Genomic DNA, 21,261 nt, shown 5'->3' on the forward strand with positions numbered 1-21,261 from the left:
GAAAACAGGAGTTTTCAAATGCATTGTCCTCCATTCAAATCCTCCCCCAGGAAGCTGAGACATGGGGTTCCACAGGGCTCCAGTTTGAGCCCCACCTTGTTCAATCTCTATATGGAACCCCTGGCCCACATTGTGCAATCTTTCGGAGTGGATATTATCACGTATGCTGACGATACCCAACTCATGATTAAACTCACGCACAATCAGGAAGATGCCACCAATTTCTCCAACTGCCTTCTGTCAGTAGCCGGTTGGATGAATAACAACTGCCTACGCCTTAATGGCGACAAGACGGAGCTTTTAGTCATTGGTAAATCCTTTTGTGACTGGTCACCTGAGTGGTGGCCAACTGAACTGGGCGCAATTCCTTCTCCATCGGAATCAGTCAGGAACCTCGGAGTTATGCTTGATGCTGATCTCTCTTTTTGACACCAGGTCAGCAAAGTCACGGGTAGATGCTATAGCATACTCAAAACTCTTCGCAAAATCCTCGACCTTCTTCCCATCAACGCTAGGAGAAGCCTCATCCACGCATTAGTCACACCTCATCTTGACTACGGTAATGCCCTGCTCTTAGGTTTAAGAAAGAAAGGCTTACACCAACTGCAGTGTGTACAAAACGCTGCTGCACGCCTGGTTCTCAATCTGCCACGGAGAGCATCTGGGAAGTTGGCTCTGTCAAGACTTCACTGGCTCCCCATCAGGGAGCGTATTAAGTTCAAAGCGCTTTGCTTTGCCCACCGCATTGCCCAACGAAAGGGCCCAAGATACCTGCAAAAGCTCCTCACCGTCCATCGCCCCATCCGGAACCTGAGATCGGCCGGAGCAATGCTGTTTAAACTCCCTCGCATTCGCAAGGCCAGGATGGGAGGCCATCCCTTTAGGTTTTTGGCAAGTAAACACTGGAACGAACTGCCCATAGATCTTCGTATGGAGCCCTCAGAAACAAGATTCCGTTCAAAACTTAAAACTCATCTTTTCCCTGCCAACTACAACTAGTGTTTCTAGCTTAATTTTCCCCCTCCCTCCGGTCTTCTGCCTTCTAGGGTCTTACAGCAATTTATAGCGCGGGGACACACTGTTTTAGTGTAACCAGGCGCTCTAGAAATGGCTATATTATTATTATTATTATTATTATTATTATTATTATTATTATCACAGGAGAGGGACTGGTGAATTAGAAATTAAGTAATACAGTTGCTTTTGGGGCGCATAAACAGATGCCCCGGGAGGAGTTACAAAACTCCATCCACTTCAATGGCTGGGGGTGGGGCAGTCCGATGAGTCAAGGAGGGAGTGGGTGGCAACAATTTGTTGGTCATCACAGAGGTGCAGGCCATAGGAGGGGTGCAGGGGACTGCTCTCCTGGCAGTAACACATGCGTAGTTGTGTAGTACTGTATTCGGTTTCACTTTTTTTTAAAAAACATTATGGAGCTGAACTCAACAGAGTGCTCTTTATATTTGTGGAGAAGTGTGGCTCAATGGTTAGAGTGGCAGACCCTGATGCAGAGGTCTAGCCCGGGACCAGGGTTCAATTCCCGCCTAGGCGGGTCTTGGGCTCAATTTCCTCGGACCTGATAATTCTCGCCTCGGTGCCTATTCTAATCATTGGTCCCACTCTGCAACTCTGGGCAATAGCTTGCTTTAATCTCCACAACGGCCCCAACAACGCTAGGATGCCTGGCTTCACCTTGGGGGTGCCCAGGAGTGGGCACTTCACAGGGAAAAGCCAGGGAGGGTTCCACAGCTGTATGCGTACAAGCGCCGAGATACCCTCATGGGTCGATTTGTGCGCTATACAAGTAGTACTACATTTTCATTTACATATTCACCATAGAGGCCCAAAAGAGTGAAGTAACCAGCTGACAACAATTGCACTTGTGGACTAAGAGGTAAGTGTGCAGTTAAGCTTTTCCCCCGCTTTAGCAGCTACAGTGGAGTGGTGTTCTTGATGGGCCTCTGCTGTCTGCAGCTCAGCATGCGAAGGCTCATAATTACCTTGGGAGGGCGAACAAATGAAAGGAAGGGTGGGAGAATAGATGCATGGATGAATGAGTAAAAGGACAGGTGTAAGAATGAAAGAGTGAAAGGCAGAGAGGGTGTATGAGTGAAAGGGAGGGTGAATGGATAGAGGGATGGAATGAAATGATCAGTCAATGAAACATGAGTGAAAGGATGGATGGTAGAATGAGCAAAAGGATACATGGATGATGGGAAGGGTAAATGGATGGTTGGGTGGATGGAGTGAACGTATGGATGGATGAGTGAAAGGATGGATGTAAGGATGGATGAGTGAAACAATGGACGGATGAGTGAAAGGCAGGGTAGATGGATGTCAGGATGAAAGGATGGCTGGACGAGTGAAATACTGGATGGATAAATAGATGGATCAATGCGTGAAATGATGGATCAATGAGTGAAAGGGTAAATGGAGGGATGTCGGGATGGATGGATGAGATAAGGGTGGATGATGGATGAAAGGATGGATTGCTGCGAGAAAGGGTGAATAGATGGATGAGCCTAAGGGACGATGATGGAGGGAAAGGATGGACAGATGGAGCGAAAGGGAGGATGGATGAGTGAAAGGAAGGATGGATGATTGTATGGATAGATGGTTGAAAGAGGAGATGGATAAGTGAAAGGATTGTTGACAGAGTGGATGGATTGGTTTGATGGATAGGTGTCCCTGGCTGCTCTCATTTTAGGGCACCACAGCGACACTTCACCCTCCTTGTTTTGTGGTCCATTATATTTGTATCTAGATTGAATTATTATTCATTCTTGATATAATAAAAATAGAATGCAGACCCACTTTGGGTCCAGCAACAAACTGAGGCAGCTAGTGACATTGTTTGATTGCTGACACAGGTGCATGAAGGTGCCTATGCCGTTGCAGCACTGTGAGCATGTCTGTGTGACTGTGTGTGTGAGTTAAAGAGAGAGAGAGTCAGTGAAGGAATGAGTCAGAGTGAGTGAGAAAGAGTGACAGTAAGGACCAGTATGTGTAATTTTGTTTGAAAATAAATCCTGTAGTGCGCACCGGTGGTGAGTACCACATTGATTATATATATATATATATATATATATATATATATAGATATTACCTACTGGCGGTCGCCAGTAGGTATATATAGTTAGGATTTTTTTCCTATGGGATTTTTGAAAATTCTATGTTGAATAACTTTGGCGTTTGAGGACGGAATTGGCTGAAATTTTCTGGAAAATGGAACATTTTGTTTCTGAGCAGCCCCTGAAAATTTGGGGGGGTTTCGTCAAGCGGGGGCCGAGAAAAAAGGGGGGTCCCAAAACGTGTTTTTAACATTGAGTTTTCCATAGGGCGGTTGGACTCACTTTTAGCTCGAACGGCTGAATGGATTTCCACGAAACTTGGCAAAATTGTAGGGACTGGTAGCCCGATGTGCCTTTGCTATGTCTCAAGATATATGCTCCAGTGCGTTTTACGAAAATTAACTTTAAAAAATATATATTGGGCTACATTGGGCTATATATATGTTGGAGCCCAAATGTAGCCCAATGTAGCCCAATGAAGCCCAATGAAGCCCAATGTAGCCCAAAGATGGCCGCCAGAGACAAAAAAAAACAAATGTAGCCCAAATATCAGCCAGATGTAGCCCAACTATAGCCCAGTGACAGAATGTCCCAGAGTGTTTTAAAGAACAACTAGAACGCTAACAGTCTTACTTATGACAAAAGTATGGCACACCTGAAGTCATCTTGATTGGAATAAAGTGGTAACACTTAATACATTTAATTTGAAAAGGAACAAAATTTTGCCATAGAAATGTTATATATATATATATATATTCACTGAAAAAACCATAGGTTATAGACCATATATAGTTAGGAATTAGCATTTACAAAACCTTGAAAATTCACTGAAAAAACCATAGGTTATAGACCATATATAGTTAGGAATTAGCATTTACAAAACCTTGAAAATTCACTGAAAAAACCATAGGTTATAGACCATATATCGTTAGGAATTAGCATTTAAAAAACGTATTTTACTCACACAAAACCATTGAAATTCCATATATAGTTAGTTGCACTAACTATATATCGCGCACCCGCAATCCACTGCTGATGATGTCACATATTACATCATTCATGACATGGTCAGTGACATCACTGATGACATCACTGATGACATCTCAAATGACATCACTGATGACAACATCCAGTGACTGTATGTTTCTGTAAAGTTAAAATGTGTCTTACATATTGAAGAATGAGTGGAAGTATAAGTGTCTGGACAAAGGATTTAGTAGGTGCATGACTGAATGTATGAGTGAGTGATTAAATGTGTCTCACTGAGTGCATGGGTAAGTGACTAAACTGTCTTAATTTGTGCATCATTATGTCTGTTGTTCTGTAAACTGCTGCATGTGTTGATCAGTAGCTATATGATTAACTATATGGGTTACTGATTGATTGTCCAAGTATTTGTATGGGAGACCGAGTGTGTGTGTGGCTGGCTGGGAGGTGTGTGACTCTGTGCAGATCAATGTGTACTTGTATCAATGATTGTATAACAAGGTAAGTATGTGTTAGTATATGTGTGAAAATGTAAGGTGCTCTATGTTTAACTGTATAGACAAGAAAATGGAAGTGTCATTGATTCTTTACAGGACTGACTAGGTGTGTGAGTAACTCCATGGATGAGTGGCAGACTGTGAGTGTCTGTATAGGTGTATGAGTGCATATGGTAGTGTTGTAAAGATGAGTGATTGTATGTATGAATGATTGTATGGGTGAATGAGTGAAGGTGTGTGTACACGTAGGAATCAGTGAGTGCGTATGTAGTAACTAGTATTGGTGTGTCAATGGTTTCAAAAATTATACTCTGTATTTAACACTGGGTGAAACAGAGGTTATATTAAAATGTGAGGAGATGCATTGTATTGTCACATGAATGATATCATCAGTGATGTGGTCATTGATGTCAAATGAGATGTCATCAGTGATGTCATCAGTGATGTCATTTGAGATGTCATCAGTGATGTCATCAGTGATGTCACTGACCATGTCATGAATGATGTAATATGTGACATCATCAGCAGTGGATTGCGGGTACGCGATATATAGTTAGTGCAACTAACTATATATGGAATTTCAATGGTTTTGTGTGAGTAAAATAAGTTTTTTAAATGCTAATTCCTAACGATATATGGTCTATAACCTATGGTTTTTTCAGTGAATTTTCAAGGTTTTGTAAATGCTAATTCCTAACTATATATGGTCTATAACCTATGGTTTTTTCAGTGAATATATATATATATATACACATATATATACCCACAGCAAGAAATGCCTTGCCCAGGAGACTGGTGTCAACTGGTGACTGGGCACTGCTGACGCCTACGCCGAAGTAGTGAGGATTGATTGGCATACTCATCTTTATCTTTCATCAGCCCCCTTCAACCCTGAGTTTGTGCCCGAGTATTACCTAATGTTAATACTTATGGACAACGAGACTCTGACCCTGGCCCCTGGTCAAATTGCACCCATGACTTGAACTCCAAGTATTCAACATATGCCGATAACTCCTGTGGGTAACTTTTGGATCGTCATGGGGCATTCTGGGATCGGTAGTCCCGTGATGGTTCACTCCTGTGATTGATGACATGGCATTTATGCCGGTATTTGACTCTGTACAATCTGTTGGTATATTTTATGCCTGGGAGTGTAGCTACCAGTATCTCTCATTTATGCCCCCGATAATTGCTATTGAATTATGGCTTTTTAGCATAGCAGGAAGTATCTGTTATGTTGCCCTTTAATTCTTTTAGAATGTTTCTGTATTCTACTGTATCCTAGTTTCTCCTCCCTAGCAACTAGAGTAGTTGCTGTTGAAGAAGTCCTGTGTAGGTTGTTCCCTACCTTGCTCCTGTGTTCCTTCAATAAACTACACTTACAACTTTATCTGTGTGGTTTCAACTTTACAATTTTGGCGACTTGGCTTCAAGGAACACCAGGAATCTGAAGAACCCAACTCTACAATTATTTTCATTTCCTACAATTCCGTTTTATTTCTTGTCTACTTCGAGAGAAAACTTTAAGAAAACCTCTCTGAATACTCGTGAGTAAACGCTGAATACTTCGTGAAGTAAACGCTGAATACTTCGTGAGTAAACCCCTAATACTGCGTGAGTAAACAGTGAACACTCCGTGTGCAACGTCTTCGAAAAGGAAAACTCGTGAGTAATTTTATTTTGTTTACTCTGCACACCATAGCGGTTTATATTCATACCGCACACCCCCAGCGGCTGACATTCTTTCCGCTTGTGCCTTTTGCCTTTTACTCAGTTTGGAGGTTTAAGACTGTTGTGCATGCGTCTTTTAAAAGTCTAGCAAGACCGTTACCTTCAGCGCGACACTCTCTGTTCCAGCGCGCTCTGAATTGGCTCGCCCTCCATTCTCTCTCTACTGCTTGCTGCCTGTGACGTTACCTCGTCAAACTACGTTGCTCGTCTAGCTGAGCGCTCCACGTTTTGACATTCGTTGTGACGTTATTCCGTCTTGAAGAGCACCACGCATTGACGCTTCAGAGAAAAGAAACCATCTCCATGGCAACGTTTCTCCACAGCAGCGCTTCGTTTTATTAACGCATTTTAAGAGCGTTTTTCTACATTTCACGCTCATTAAGCAAACGGAATTGTTATTTATTCATTTTTATTACAATTTCTGAGAAATAATTTTTATCTCAACTTACTATTTTCCTATTCATTATTTTTAAGGCGTTCTGTTTCAAGCAGTCCTCTTGCTCCTACCATCTGAAAACTTCAAGTAAGATTTATTTATTTCTTATTTATCACTCTTCTTATTCATAATGACGTCTCAAAACTTCACAATTCAATCACCGCAACCTTTTTGGCCTTCTGGTTTGGAACCTTGTATGAAATGGCTTCAATGGAAAGCATATTTTATGAACTTTATTGACACTATTGATGAGGATGGTAAAATGAAACCTGAAAGAAAGAAAAAACTATTTTTACACTCATTAGGTGCTGGTGGTCTTAAAGTTTATGAAGAAATGCCTAAAAGTGGTGGTAGTGGTGATTCTAATGTTTTTGATATCATTCTAAAAGACTTTGACAGTCATTTTTCGCCAAAAGTTTGTATAGGTATTACTCGTTACAAGTTTTTTCACAGGAAACAAAGACCTGGAGAAAACATTGACGTTTATATTGCTGAACTTAAAAAAATAGCTGAAGATTGTAAATTCGACCATCTTCAGGAACAGTTTATCAGAGACAAAGTAGTTATGCATGCTTCTGACCCTTCCATCCAGGACAGACTTTGGATAAACGGAGATTCAGACCTCAAAGATATTTTGGCCATTGTCAGAAAGGCAGAACTTTCTGGTCGAAGCGCTAAAGCTATTAAAAATGAAGAAAAGGCTATTTCTGATTCTAAAACTACTAGCGATCAAACTGTTTCAAAAGTTCAAGGAAAATCCAACTATAAGCAAAGACCTCAATATAAAAACAAACCTACTGAATTTAAAAAGAGTGATAATTTAAAATGCTTTCGTTGTGGGAGCAGTTCGCACTTAGCTAATTACAAGCTTTGTCCAGCATTGAAAGAAAAGTGTTCTAATTGCAGTTTAATTGGACATTACTCCAGGGCTTGCAATAGACTGAAAAGTAAAAAAGTTAAAATTGTTTATGATTCATCTTCTGACGATGAAGAAGATTTAAGTAACAAAGTTATGCATTGTTATGTTGATAATGATTGTGTGAAGAGTATTACACCTTGCTCTATGAATGAGATCTGCATTCCTAAACCCCTTGAGAAAGTTTACATTTTTAATATTAATGACTCAGGGAAAAGGAATGTACTTAAGAAGCCTATTTGTAATATGCTTATTGGTGGGGTCCCTATTGATATTTATGCTGACTCCGGTTCCCCATATACTATCATCAATGAAAATGTTTGGAATTCTAAATTTGCTCGTTATTTAGGAAATGATCTCTATTCTCCTGACATCTCTGCTGAAGGATTTTCCGGTGGTAAGATCGATGTAATTGGTTACAAACCTTTATTATTCAAGTTTAAAGGTAGAGAATCTTTGTGCAAATTGTATGTTGCTAAAGTTGGACCTTCTGTCCTAGGATGGAGAGATCAGTGGGATTTAGATATCGTCTTGAATCCCAACAGTCCTGATCCTGTTTTAGTTATTAATGAGGGAACTGAAATTGGTGATGCTATGCTTAAAAAATTTCCAAAAGTTTTTAGTGGTAAAATTGGAAATTTTCAAGGTTTTTCCCACCACATCGTCCTGAAAGATAATGCCAACCCTAAAAATTTTAAAGCCAGAAACATTCCTATTCTGGTTCGGGGCGATGTTGAAAAAGAATTAGAAAAACTTGTCAAAGAAGACATTATTGAACCAATAGAGTCCTCTAATTGGATTTCTCCAGTAGTTATCGCAAGGCGTGCCAATGGCAAAATCCGTCTTTGCGTGGACCTCCGCCACTTAAATGAGAATATTGTCGTAGACAAATTCCCTTTACCCAAAATTAATGAAATGTTGTCTCTAGTTAATGGTGCTATGTATTTTTCCACAATAGATTTATCCTCCGCATACCATCAGATTTCCCTAGACACTGAGAGTAGACGACTTACTGCGTTTATCACTCCCATGGGGTGTTTCCAATTTAAACGCATGCCATTTGGCTTAGCGTCTGCCGCTGCCATTTTCCAGCGCATCATGCACCAACTTTTTGGGAAACATCCTAAAGTTAAATTCTTTCAGGATGATATTCTAATTTATGGTAAAGATAAAGATGAGCATAATACCATTCTAGAAGAAGTTCTAGGCATTCTTGAGAATAAAGGTTTAACCATTGAATACTCAAAATGCCATTTTGCGGTCAAATCTGTGACTTATCTTGGACACGTGCTGTGTTGTGATGGTGTTTCAACCAAGGCTAAATTGGTTGATGCTATAAAAGATGCTCCTCCTCCCACCAGTAGAGATGATGTAAGATCATTTCTAGGGATGGTAGAATTTTATTCTAAATTTGTTAAAAATTTCTCATCAAAAGTATTCAACATTAGACAACTTCTAAAAAGCAAAGTTAAATTTGAATGGTCTCCTTTTTGTGAAGATGAGTTCAACAGTATCAAACTGGACATCATTAATGCTCCTGTGTTATGCCCTTTTGATTTAGATTCAAATTCTGTAGTCACAGTTGATGCTAGTAACAAAGGCCTGGGAAGTGTTTTATCTCAAATTGACAGCTCAGGTAAAGAACGCATTGTAGCATTTGCGTCAAGAGCACTTTCAGTCCCGGAGAGTAAATTCTCAGTTATTGAGAAGGAAACTTTAGCTGTAGTATGGGCTCTTGAGCACTTTCGCAGTTTTGTGTGGGGAAAGGAGTGTATTGTGCGATCAGACCATAAGCCTCTCACTAAACTCCTTTCTACTGAAGGCCTTTACAATGCTACTGCTAGAATTGCAAGAATGTCCATGCGGCTACAAGATTTTATTGTTAAAATTGAATATCTACCTGGTAAAAGCAATGTTATTGCTGACTTCCTCTCCCGGATGCCTACTGATCTACAAGAATGTGAAGTGAATGAGTGGGATTCCTTTCACGTTGCTTATATCCTTGATAGTAGTCCTTTTTGTATAGATAAAAAGTTGTGGAAGGATGATTATCTCAAAGATAATATTTTAATTTCCATTATCTCCTTCATTCGGGAAGGTTGGACAGATAAGAAAGATTTGTCGTCCGATCTTAAGCCTTATTGGGAGGTTAGAAATGAACTAACTGTTTGTGATGATACTATTTTTAGAGGTGAAAAAGCTATTCCCCCTTCTTCTTTAAGGAAAGGCATTATTGACCTGTGTCACAAAGATCATTGTGGTATTGTAAAAACCAAACAAAATGTTAAACAATGGTATTGGTGGCCAGGTATTGATGTCCTTACAGAAAGAATCGTTCGTGAATGCGTCACTTGTGCCAATTCTGATAAAGTTCTCAACACGCTCTAACCCGACATGTGTGAACCTTTGGTTCCAGAGGGTCCTTGGCATACTGTTGCCATGGACATTATGGGACCAATTGGAGACGATCATAAATTTATAATCTCTATGATTGATGTATTTTCTAGATGGCCCAACATCACCATTGTAGACAAGGTTGATTCTTCTTCTGTTTTGAATTTTATTGACAGAGTTTTTATTGAAGAAGGCCTGCCCAACCAAGTCATTAGTGATAATGGCGTTCAGTTCATGTCCAAATTAACTAAATCCTATTTTGAACGTGTTGGTGTTGTTCATAAGACTACCTCTCTTTACAACCCAAGCGGTAATGGACTTTGCGAGAGGTTCAACAGGGTTTTGAAGAATGCAATACAAATAGCTGTACAAAATGGTGAGGATTGGGAAACCTCAGCCTTCAAAGCTGTCTGGTCCTATAGGACCAATATTCATAATGCTTTAAAAATGTCTCCCTTTGAGATCATGAGAGGTCGTGTTGCCAGAACTAAATGTAATCCCAAATGGTTACACAAAAAATCTTGTTTAGACATTTGCATGAATAAAGTCAGAACTGATGTTATTAATAAGCACCTAGAGTATAAGAGGAATTTTGATAAGAAATGTTGCTCTAGCACTGCAGAAGTTAATGTTGGTATGTGGGTTAAGGTGAAAAAACCATGGAAAGTTCGTAAGGGGGATTCCCAGTTTTCTGAACCTCTTATGGTCAAGAAGATTCTTCGCAATGCTGTCCTTCTTAGCGATGGTAAAGTGTGGAATCTTAAAAGAATTGCCATCTACAGAGGAAAAAATTGTCAAACAAATGACTCTGTTATTTCTCCTGATGAGTCATGTACTACCACTCCTATTTCTACTCCTTGTGAGGATCATGGTGGTTTTAGTGTTTCTGAAAATCTTTCCTCCAATTCTAACCCTTCCTCCTCCGATGTAATTTATGTTCCTCCCATTGCAGATGTTGTAAACCCTCCCTCCAATTTAGATGGGTCTGTTCCGGCCTCTATTGTTCCTGCTACCCTTGATTCTTTTTCACCGAATCATGATTTCAATTCAACATCTGTTAATGAACCTTCATGTAGCAGTGATGTATTTGTAAACCGGAAACGCATTTGCTCTAAACCCAAGTGGCTAGAAGATTTTGTTTGCTAATTGTTTTATTTGTTTTCTTTTTCTTTTCTCCATTTATAAAAGGAGAAGATGTGTTATGTTGCCCTTTAATTCTTTTAGAATGTTTCTGTATTCTACTGTATCCTAGTTCCTCCTCCCTAGCAACTAGAGTAGTTGCTGTTGAAGAAGTCCTGTGTAGGTTGTTCCCTACCTTGCTCCTGTGTTCCTTCAATAAACTACACTTACAACTTTATCTGTGTGGTTTCAACTTTACAGTATCACGGCATGCAGCATGGAGGTCAAAGGGCGCACTGCAGCGAAGCTGTGATCAGTGGCGGCGTTCAGTTTGGGTTAGAGACAGTCTCTGTGGAACATTCCAATGACTTTGAACAGTATGGTTTTTTAGATTATCTCATTTTACGAGCTCAGGCATAACGAGATTAAGTAGACTGATGGCGCATGTACATGTTAACATTTCTTCCCACTTGAACGTTGATTACACACGTCTGCTATGTCATTTATTCATGCTTGCTATTGTGATGGTAATTCCTATAAGCTGTTTACAGTCTGCATTATGCATTTTTACAATTTGACAACTGCTTTACCAGCATTATGAGCATGTCGTTGGCAGTACATATTTTAGCTTTACATTGTGTCAGCTTATTGACAGTATGTCTTCCATGTTTACCATTCACTCAAGTGGGAGTGACTATATAATAAGTGTGAATTAAAGGCACCATCAGGATTGACAAAGGCTTTTTTATAGGCCGGAACGCGTCTCTTCTTTTACCTCATAGGTTGAGGGTGTTTTGAATAAATTAATTGATGCCGTACCCTGACAAGCCTTGTGTTTTATATATATATATATATATATATATATATATATATATATATATATATATATATATATATATATATATATATATATATTAGTCTAATGATCAGTAATATATATATGTTAATATATATTAGTTAAGCAGACCTATTAGAATATATATTTTAAACCATAAGTAGTGCATATATTTGTACAGGAGATACAAATATCTAAATACAAACATATGATCAAATTATACATGTTTACATACACACTGGCATGCACTGTACATTTGTGTTTTGAGTATGGCGGTCATGCTGGAAAAAGTCAACTCTTGAGTAGTCTACAGAAGATAAGATATTTACCTGCAGATCTTATGTTTGGGGGTAGTGAATTCCATAGTTTGACTGCTCGAACAGGGAAAGATGTACCACGGCAGGGGAGCTCTGGGCTTGAGGCTTTACATGTTGGAGTGGTCTGGCAGCCGAGTTCTGAATTCACTGTAGTTTTTCTATAGTTGATAAAGATGTTCCGTGATACAAGTAATTGGCGTAATCAAGTTTAGGCACTACAAGATAGTAGCTTGGACCTTCTATTAAAATCTTAGGTGGGAGCAAATGCGTTGCAAAGTTTTCATAGTAATGAAACTTGATCTTGCTAACTTAACCACTTGGGCATTCATTGATTGCTTGGAGTTCATGGCAATTCCAATGTTTCTTACTTCATTGGACACATTAGGAGGTGGTCCCAAATTGGCAGGCCAAGCACAGAGAGGGTCACAATTCTTCCATTCGCCATATGTGAGTATTTCAGTCCTGGACGCATTTAGTTTGAGATAGCTCCATGTCATCCACTGATCAACGGGCTTGGAACCAACTAAAGATTTTTAAGATTCCAATGCCTTTGGGGCTTTCCAGTGTAAGAAGTATTTGTGTGTCATCTGCGTAGTTATAGCATGCGGGTTAACAGTAAGTTTAAGATTTCAGAGATGCCACAGTTGGGGTGGAGAACTCTGAACATAAAAATAGGCCTGCGCTTTTTAAAATACCTTAACTTCACCACATACATCTTTGAGTAACAGTAAGCTATATTTGTACAAGCCAACAAGTAGACCTGTAGCAGTGGTCTACGATCATACATACATCATTATCTGATGAGTATATCATGCTGAGGTTAGGTATATAGGGCCTGATTCACAAAGGTAGACCTACAAGGTCCTATCTTTTTATGTGCGGAGTGCTTCACCCGACTACGGAATCTTCACAGCCGTAAACGTACTATTAACTAGTAGGTTGTGAATCCCCAAAAATTGTACATTTACACAAATGTTCAAGTTTACCTTTGTGAATCCGCCCTCCTGAGGATCCACTAATTAACGTTTTAGATATCTCCCTACATGTCCAACCTCAGCACCTTTTCAAACGTCAGTTTCACGAAAAATACAGAATGGATTTACAGAAAACCAACCAAGGCGCTTCCTTGAGTAAAGTTCTACCATAGTTCCATTCAGTCATTTTTTCTGTACTGCAAAGCAATAAAGCCTATGGGAAATAAAATGGGAAATTGATCTTGAGTGTCCCCCTGTTTCTTGGCCTCAGCTTGATGGATCTGCAGGAAACTTGCCACCAACAACCAAAACTGGATGTACTTTTTGTTTAAAAGTTTTGTGCAGGTTTTTTGAAGTGTGCCAAAGTTAATAAGAAAACAAATATAGAATGACTGGCTTTTGCAATGAATCTGTAATTTGGCTATCCGGAACTCTAGTATCAGACCAAGTAACTTTAAGTTCATTCCAAAATGTCTTCCACAAATACCGGAGTTACTGATCTTACTGTTACTCGCCATTTCTTGAACAATCTGTTTTCTGCCCCCACCTATTCGAACACTTTCTTCCTTCTTACCTTATTTGTAGAGAGGTCCTCCAGACTGCTGCCTGTCTCAGTTATTTCTTCCGAAGCACCTTTCACCGCTCTGGTCTGTAGTGCTGTTTAAAAGATATAAAAACACAGATTAAAAGTCACATACCAGAGGTGTGAGTGCTTCCATCCTGCCATTAAATCTCAGCAATGACGTCATATGCCAGGGGTGTACTAACACTATATTTTTGGGGTGCAGCCATGGTGTACCACCACTACATCCACTTCATCTGCATTCCACTGCACACTGAAATTAAAGGATGCAAAAAAGAAAAGGAAGAAAGAAAAGGTTACTTGTGTAACGAAAACGTGTGATCATGGGATGAGTCAGAAATCTGACACAAGCCTGTGTAGAGATATTTTGTAAGCCTGAAAAAAATGTAAATATTATAGTCTGCATAATAAACATTACTAGTCTGTAGTATGTCAGCATTGAAGCTTGTTTTCCACTTCAGTTAATCAAGGGTTGGAGCCAGCACACTATGGTAGCAAATGAAGAGTGGCTGGTGTACCTTGGGAGAAAACGCCACAGTTTTGCCCAGGTACAGAAAAGCTATTTTTGGTCCCATGGTGTGCTGGGTCCACAACTGCACTTGAGGGATAAAGAAAAATAAAACGCCCCAGAGTGGAAATTCAAACATTCAAACGAAGCAGTACAAAGGGGTGGGTACGAATCGCTGAAGAAGATGGCCATTTCCTAGAGCAGCTCCGTAGCCTATTAGCTACCCATCCTCTAGCCACGACCCAAACATTCACAGGGTCGACTGGCGTGGGGGGATGCCTTAGACCGCCGTCCGATAGCATCCCAACACTGCAATAGGCGGTGACCGCCTCTGACCCTCACAACGCGACTCTATGCCTTCCCAATTACCCCCCCAATCTTTCCACCCCCGCCACTCCTTACACCCGCGCCGCACCTAGCTCCCCCCCACCCGTGTCCTCTCTCCCCCCACTCCCTGCGCCCCCCCTCCTGGCCCCCACTCCTCCCTCAACACCCCCCACCCTACTCTTTGCACTCAAACAACTCCTGTCATACACCCCTCCCTCAACATCTCCCTACTCACTCCCTGCACTCCCGCCACTCCTAGCCCTCACTCCTCACTCAACGGCGCACCCTCCAGTCTCTGCACTCAACGCACTCCAGACCTACACCCCTCCCTCAACATCTCCCCCCCACCCCCACTCAAAGAAATACTGACATACACCCCTCCCTCGACATCTCCCCCCCCACTCCCTGCACTCCCGACACTCCTAGCCTTCACTCCGACCTCATCAGCGCCCCCGTATGCTCGGCACTCAACCCAGGCCAGACATACACCCCACCCTTAACATATCCCCCCCGCCACTCCAAGCCTCCACTCTTCCATCAACAGTTTACTCCCCACCCTTAGCCCCCCCCCCCCACTCCTGGTCCCCACTCCCCCCTCAACATCTCCCCCCCCACTCTCACTCCCCATCACTACACTTGCCCCCCCGCAACGACCAGTCTCCACTCGTCCCGCATCTGCCTCACCCCTCCTGTCGCTGATTACCCTTCCAATAACTCTAACCCCACTCCCAACTTCACGCTGGATATAATCATGACCACCCTCCTCCAAGTGAAAGAAGAGCTCCACTCGCTCAAAGAATTACTCCTCCCGCACCCCCCCCGCACGACCACATGTCAACGAATGAACAATTCCCCCCCACATCCTAGGCACCCCTTACATGGGACTTCTATCCCCTCTCGCAATACCTCCAACAGGCCTAAGCGCACTATCAAGACACTCCCTAACCGCCCCTTACATTGGACCTCTATCCCCTCTCGCAATACCGCCAACCGCCCCCAGCGCGCAATCAAGACTCTTTCGGACCGCGACATACTCACCCTACTCAGCACATATGTCCCGGCAACGCAAAACAGCCTAACCGCCACGCACATGCCCATTTCTACGATTCTCTCCAACCCTAGCAGGCACCCCACGCATAGCAACAGAGGCTCTGTCCCCAACAACCTCACTAAAGTCCCTCTCGCTACGGTACCCTCCACCTCCCCGTGCACCCCCAGACTCAAATGCACACTTCTCAACTGTAGATCGGCCCAAAAACACGCGACGGAGGTCGCTGACCTCATCTTGTCTAGGAACCTCGACCTGGCCATACTAACTGAAACATGGTTAACTGAAGCCTCCAATCCTATCATGGATATCCTAGTCCCCCCCAACTACTGCATCTCTAGACTTGACAGGCCCAACAACAAGACAGGTGGCGGAATCGCCTGCATTTACAAGAGCAACCTCTCTATTAACAAAGTCACCGCTCCTTCTCTTACCTCCTGTGAATACTTCTGCCTTGATGTCACCAGTGAGAACAAACCTGTTTGTTCACTACACATCATGTACCACCCCCCAGGGGACAACATCGTCTTCTCCCAACAACTCATGGACACAATATCAATCAACGCAGGTCGGCAAAACACACAAATTTACCTTGGTGACTACAATCTCCATTGGAATGACTGCGGTGACGCAGTAGTTAATAGCCTCAAAAGTTTCCTTACCGCTTCGGACCTCACTCAAATTTGCAACTCCCCGACACATGACAAAGGCTCTATCCTCGACCTGGTCATTTCCAAAGAAGGCACCACTCAACTTGACTCAATACAACCTTGTGACTGGTCAGACCACCATATTATCACATTCCTCATCAAGGAAAAAGTAAAACTCATCCCGATGCAATACGCCAGGCCCAAAGTCTGGAAAAGAGACATGAGGAAACTCAATCCAAACTCTCTACCCCCAAACAGCTACAATATTCTACTCCCCCCCACCGACGCTACAGACGTCCAGGTCCTAACCGACTACTATCTCAACTCCATGGCCTCAATAATCAATGAGGCCGCTCCAATGCAACTGAAAAGAGTATCCACTAAGATATCCAACCCCTGGTACAACGGGAGTCTCAATGAAGAGAGACGGGCTATGCGAACGGCAGAGCGCACCTGGAGAGCAGTTCCCTCGACATTGCATCTCAAAACTCTGAGGAAAAAGAGAAATGCATACTTCAGGAAAATAAAACGCTCAAAGTCAGAGTTCTTCAGAATTCAGCTAGACCAAGCGAAAAACCGTCCAAGTAAACTGTTCGAGCTAATCCGATCTCAATCTAAGGAACAACTACCAGCTGTCGACATCATGAGCACTACTCCTTCCTGTGAAGATTTCTCAGCTTTCTTTAACAAAAAAACTGACAATATAAGGAGCGACCTCCTCAATGACGCAAGCCTCTACTCAATACCCAACTGCTCAACACCAAATAAACTAAAAAACAATGCGACATGGGCATCTTTTGACACCTACTCTGAAGAAGAAATTGACAGAATACTCAGCATCCTAAAACCATCCAATCACCTTACTGACCCTCTTCCTGCTAACGCCGTAAAAGACTTCATCCCTTTGCTACTCCCACTCTGGACTAAAATTATCAATAGCTCACTACAACAAGGAACCATCCCGGACTCCCTCAAAGTTGGACAAGTTTCACCTTTATTGAAGAAACCAACTGCCGACCCCACGGACCTAAACAACTACCGTCCGATTACCAACATTCCCACGCTCGCCAAACTTTTAGAAAAATGCGTCCAACTACAAATGACAAAGCACATAGAACAGTTCGATCTCCTCAACCCACACCAATCAGGCTTCCGAGCAGGGCACAGTACTGAAACCGCGATGACCCACATAATTGACGACGCCATCCAAATCTTAGATCAAAATGATACCTGCCTCCTCATCCTTCTTGATCTCTCTTCAGCATTCGACACAGTGAAACATGAGAACTTACTCGAACTCCTTAAGACAAGAATGGGCTTCTCTGGGTCTGTGCTTCGTTGGTTCACTTCCTTTCTACACAACAGGTCTCAAAAATTCAAGAGCAAAAACCTGTTGTCCGGTCCAGTACCGGTATCGTTAGGTGTCCCGCAAGGTTCCTGCCTATCCCCTACTCTGTTTAACCTTGTTATGGAACCTCTCACCACTCTGTTACAAGCATCCACTGTACACTTTCACATGTACGCTGATGACACGCAAATATATCTCAAGTTACAATCCCCCAAAGACATCCTGAGTCTGAATTCAACGATCAGAAGCACCCAATCTTGGCTGGCTGACAACCACCTCAAACTCAATGCTATGAAGACTGAGTTCCTCCTCATCTCACCTCCCACGAAAATATCTTCAGCACAAACATGGCTTAAGCACCTAACAGCACTCAATGTCCAACCGACCATCGTGGACTCAGCAAAATCCCTGGGCATAACACTAGACACCAACCTCAACATGCAGCAGCATATCAGCAAGGCTACTAAGGGGGCGAACTTCCAAATAAATACCTTGAGGAAACTGAAACCCTTCCTCCCAGCAAAAGACTTCCAAACAGCAGTACAAGCTCTAGTCATCCCTCGCATAGACTACGGCAGCGTGGCCCTCTGTGGCCTCCCCCTAACGACAACTGCACCCCTCAGAGCATCACTAAATGCGGCTGCAAGACTCATCACTGGATCAAAAAAGCACTCACATATCTCCCCTGACTTCAAATCCTTGAACTGGCTGCCTCTTGAAGCCAGAATACAGCTGAAAATTGCCTGCATGACGCACAAGGCTATACACTTGAAATCACCCAGCTACCTCACTCATAAGTTGACAATGTCCAGTGGGTCCAGAGCTACCAGGAGCACAAACAATCTTCTGTTGAAACCGCGAAGATTCCGGAAGGAAAAAACTTACAAACGGGAGGAGCTTGGCGGGCATCCGAGATGGCCGCTTGAGCACAGCGCTCTCCGGACCCTCGCCGCTCCCGGCATTTTATCCTGGCTGAATCCTGATTTCTTGCAAGAATTCGTGTGGGGGACGTTTGGCTGATTACCCTGGCACTTTTCAGAAATCGATTTGGATCTCGTATTCCTGAGATATGCTGCTCTGAACTTTTGGGCTCCGCCCTTGAGGTGCGCCCGGGACGGGGTGCGGTTCTGTAGCCGTCCTGCAATTGAACAACAACGGCAGGAGATCTGGCCTTGTGGGTCCCCCCTTCCTAAGTTTCGGTTTCGATTCCGTTCCGACTTGGGCCACGGGTGTGGATGTCGTGTTGCGACTGAGACTTGGAGGCAGATCGGCTGTTGGGCTTTCATGTGACCTATTTGCTGGCTTGGCGACCTCTACCCGAGTTGTGCCCCCTTTTTCATGTACTTTTGATCCTGTACTTTGAGTGTCGGGCCCGTCGAACCTGGTGGCTTGTCCTGTGACGCATCTTCAAAATGGCGGGCAGAGGGGACAGAGAGACGCGCAAGACGAAAACACCTCTGCGCGGAGCTCCAGTTCAATCAAATGTCATGGACCGTTATACCCATTCTAAGGGGTCCCCCGGAGCTGCCCTGCCTGGTTCCAGTATAGCGTCCGAACGAGTTTTGGAAGAGTCGGCGGAGCCCTCCCTACAGGATATCATGGGCGCCATCTCGGGTGTGAGGGAATCCATCGGCCTACAGTACGAGGCCTTGGCCCATAAACTTGACACCGTGGCTATTGAGGTGAATCTGATTCGTGCTGATCTCGGCAAGACGAATGAGAGGGTACAATCACTGGATATTAAATCTTCTAGCCTTACGAATGACGTCTCGGAGCTTCAAACAGAGATTGGAAATCTCCGTCGGGGGAACGACTTCATGACCCGTCGCCTGGAGGACTTTGAAAATAGGGCGCGTCGCTGCAATGTTCGCCTGGTTGGTGTACCGGAGAACCCTGAACCCCACTCGGTGGATCTCCTGGTTGAGGATCTGGTCTTGAACCATCTGGCCCCTTCTGGTCTCACAAAATTTTTCACGGTGGAACGTGCACATCGTGTTCCAGGGGGCAAAGTCAAGCCGGGAGCCCCGCCGAGACCCATTGTAGCGAAGCTTTTTCATTATAGAGACCGGGACGCTATCCTGCAGGCCTCGCGGGTGAAGGGCCCGGTGGCCTTTGAGAATGCTACGGTGAACTTTTACCTGGACTTTTCCCAACAGGTTCAGAGACAACGTATGGAGTTTCGTGGTGCCAAGAAACGTCTTCGGGATCGGGGCCTACGTTACGCCATGCTCTTTCCCACCAGACTTCGGGTCGAATACAATGAGCGTACCCTTTTCTTTGATCGGCCAGATGCTGTTAATGACTGGCTGGACTCATTGCCTGACCGTCCTCCTGAGACTGACTCCGCCGCTCACCCTGGTGGTGCCGAAGGTGGTGCGGAGATCTAACTGTTCGGCTCTTATGTCTTATTTTGAATACATTCTCAGGAGTGTTGGCCGGCGTCCCTCTACATTGTGATCATTCTGTCTTTCGTTTGTTATTTTTGTTCTTGCTGAGGTCGGGGGGAGGGTGGAACGGAGACCTTTCCTCCTCCGGGGTCTTTGTGTAGAATAGGGGTTCTTGGGCGACAGGCACACTGCAGGTTGGGGTGGCTCTTTAGCTTTTTGCAGGGGTGCAGGGTGGGGGGTGTTTCTCTTCAGTTTGGGGGAGGGGGGTTGGGAAGTTTTTTCTTTTCTGTGTGTTGTTTTCAAGGCGAGTTGCTCCTGTGTTTGCTGCTGTTTCTGATGTCTAGCTCATGGACGGGGGGTCTTGGCTCGGGCGGCGGGGATGGGGGGTAGAGGGTTAAGATTTCTTTCCTGGAACGTTAATGGCCTGGGAGATCGTATTAAGCGCAGTGTGGTCTTGAAATGTATACGACGTTTGTCACCGGACATTGTTTTCATGCAAGAAACCCATTTGATTGGTAATGTTTGTTATGCAATGAATAGATGGGGCTACCGCCTTGTGGCGCACTCGGGGTTTACCTCCGGATCTAGGGGTGTGGGTATTCTTGTTCGAACCTCCCTCCCCCTGGCGATCGATGAGGTGATTCATGATGACCGTGGGAGATATACTGTCCTGGTGGGTAGGTATGAAGGCCGCACCCTATCTCTCTTCAATGTTTATGTTCCCCCGGGTTTGCAGGCCTCTACTTTTACTGACTTGGGCCGTGTTTTGTTAGATCTCCCTGATAGTACTCTCTTTCTGGCCGGTGATTTTAATTCGGTGCTTTCCGGCCTTCACGATCGCCATCCCCCTAGAGATACCCCGCAGGCTCAGCAGTGGTTGGGTGGGTTTTTAGATACCTTTGGCCTTGTGGACTGCTGGCGACTATTGCATCCTACTCAGCTCCAATACACCTTCCATTCTGGGGCTCATGGCAGTCTGTCTCGGCTGGATTATTTCCTGATGCCCGCAGCCCAATCGTCGGCGGTTCGTGAGGTTTTACACTTGCCGAGGGGTATTTCTGATCACTCGCCGCTCTGGCTTCGTTTCGAGGTTGGGGTAGAGGCGGCGGGCCGAGTGGCTCCCATTAACCCTT

The 21,261-nt window shown here is 43.6% G+C and overlaps 1 protein-coding gene across 2 annotated transcripts in view; it reads right to left on the bottom strand.

The window, feature by feature from the left end:
- The window catches only part of GALNT4 (polypeptide N-acetylgalactosaminyltransferase 4), a 642,979-nt gene that overhangs the window by 408,694 nt on the left and 213,024 nt on the right, over positions 1 to 21,261 (bottom strand). For both annotated transcript variants that reach the window (XM_078687691.1, XM_078687692.1), the window contains exon 2: positions 13,852 to 13,934. The gene's annotated coding sequence lies outside the window, so the exon portion shown is untranslated. The remainder of the gene's footprint in view (positions 1 to 13,851; positions 13,935 to 21,261) is intronic.

Source organism: Lissotriton helveticus, chromosome 4_1 (assembly GCF_964261635.1).
Source record: "Lissotriton helveticus chromosome 4_1, aLisHel1.1, whole genome shotgun sequence".
Classification (NCBI taxonomy): Eukaryota; Metazoa; Chordata; class Amphibia; order Caudata; family Salamandridae; genus Lissotriton; species Lissotriton helveticus.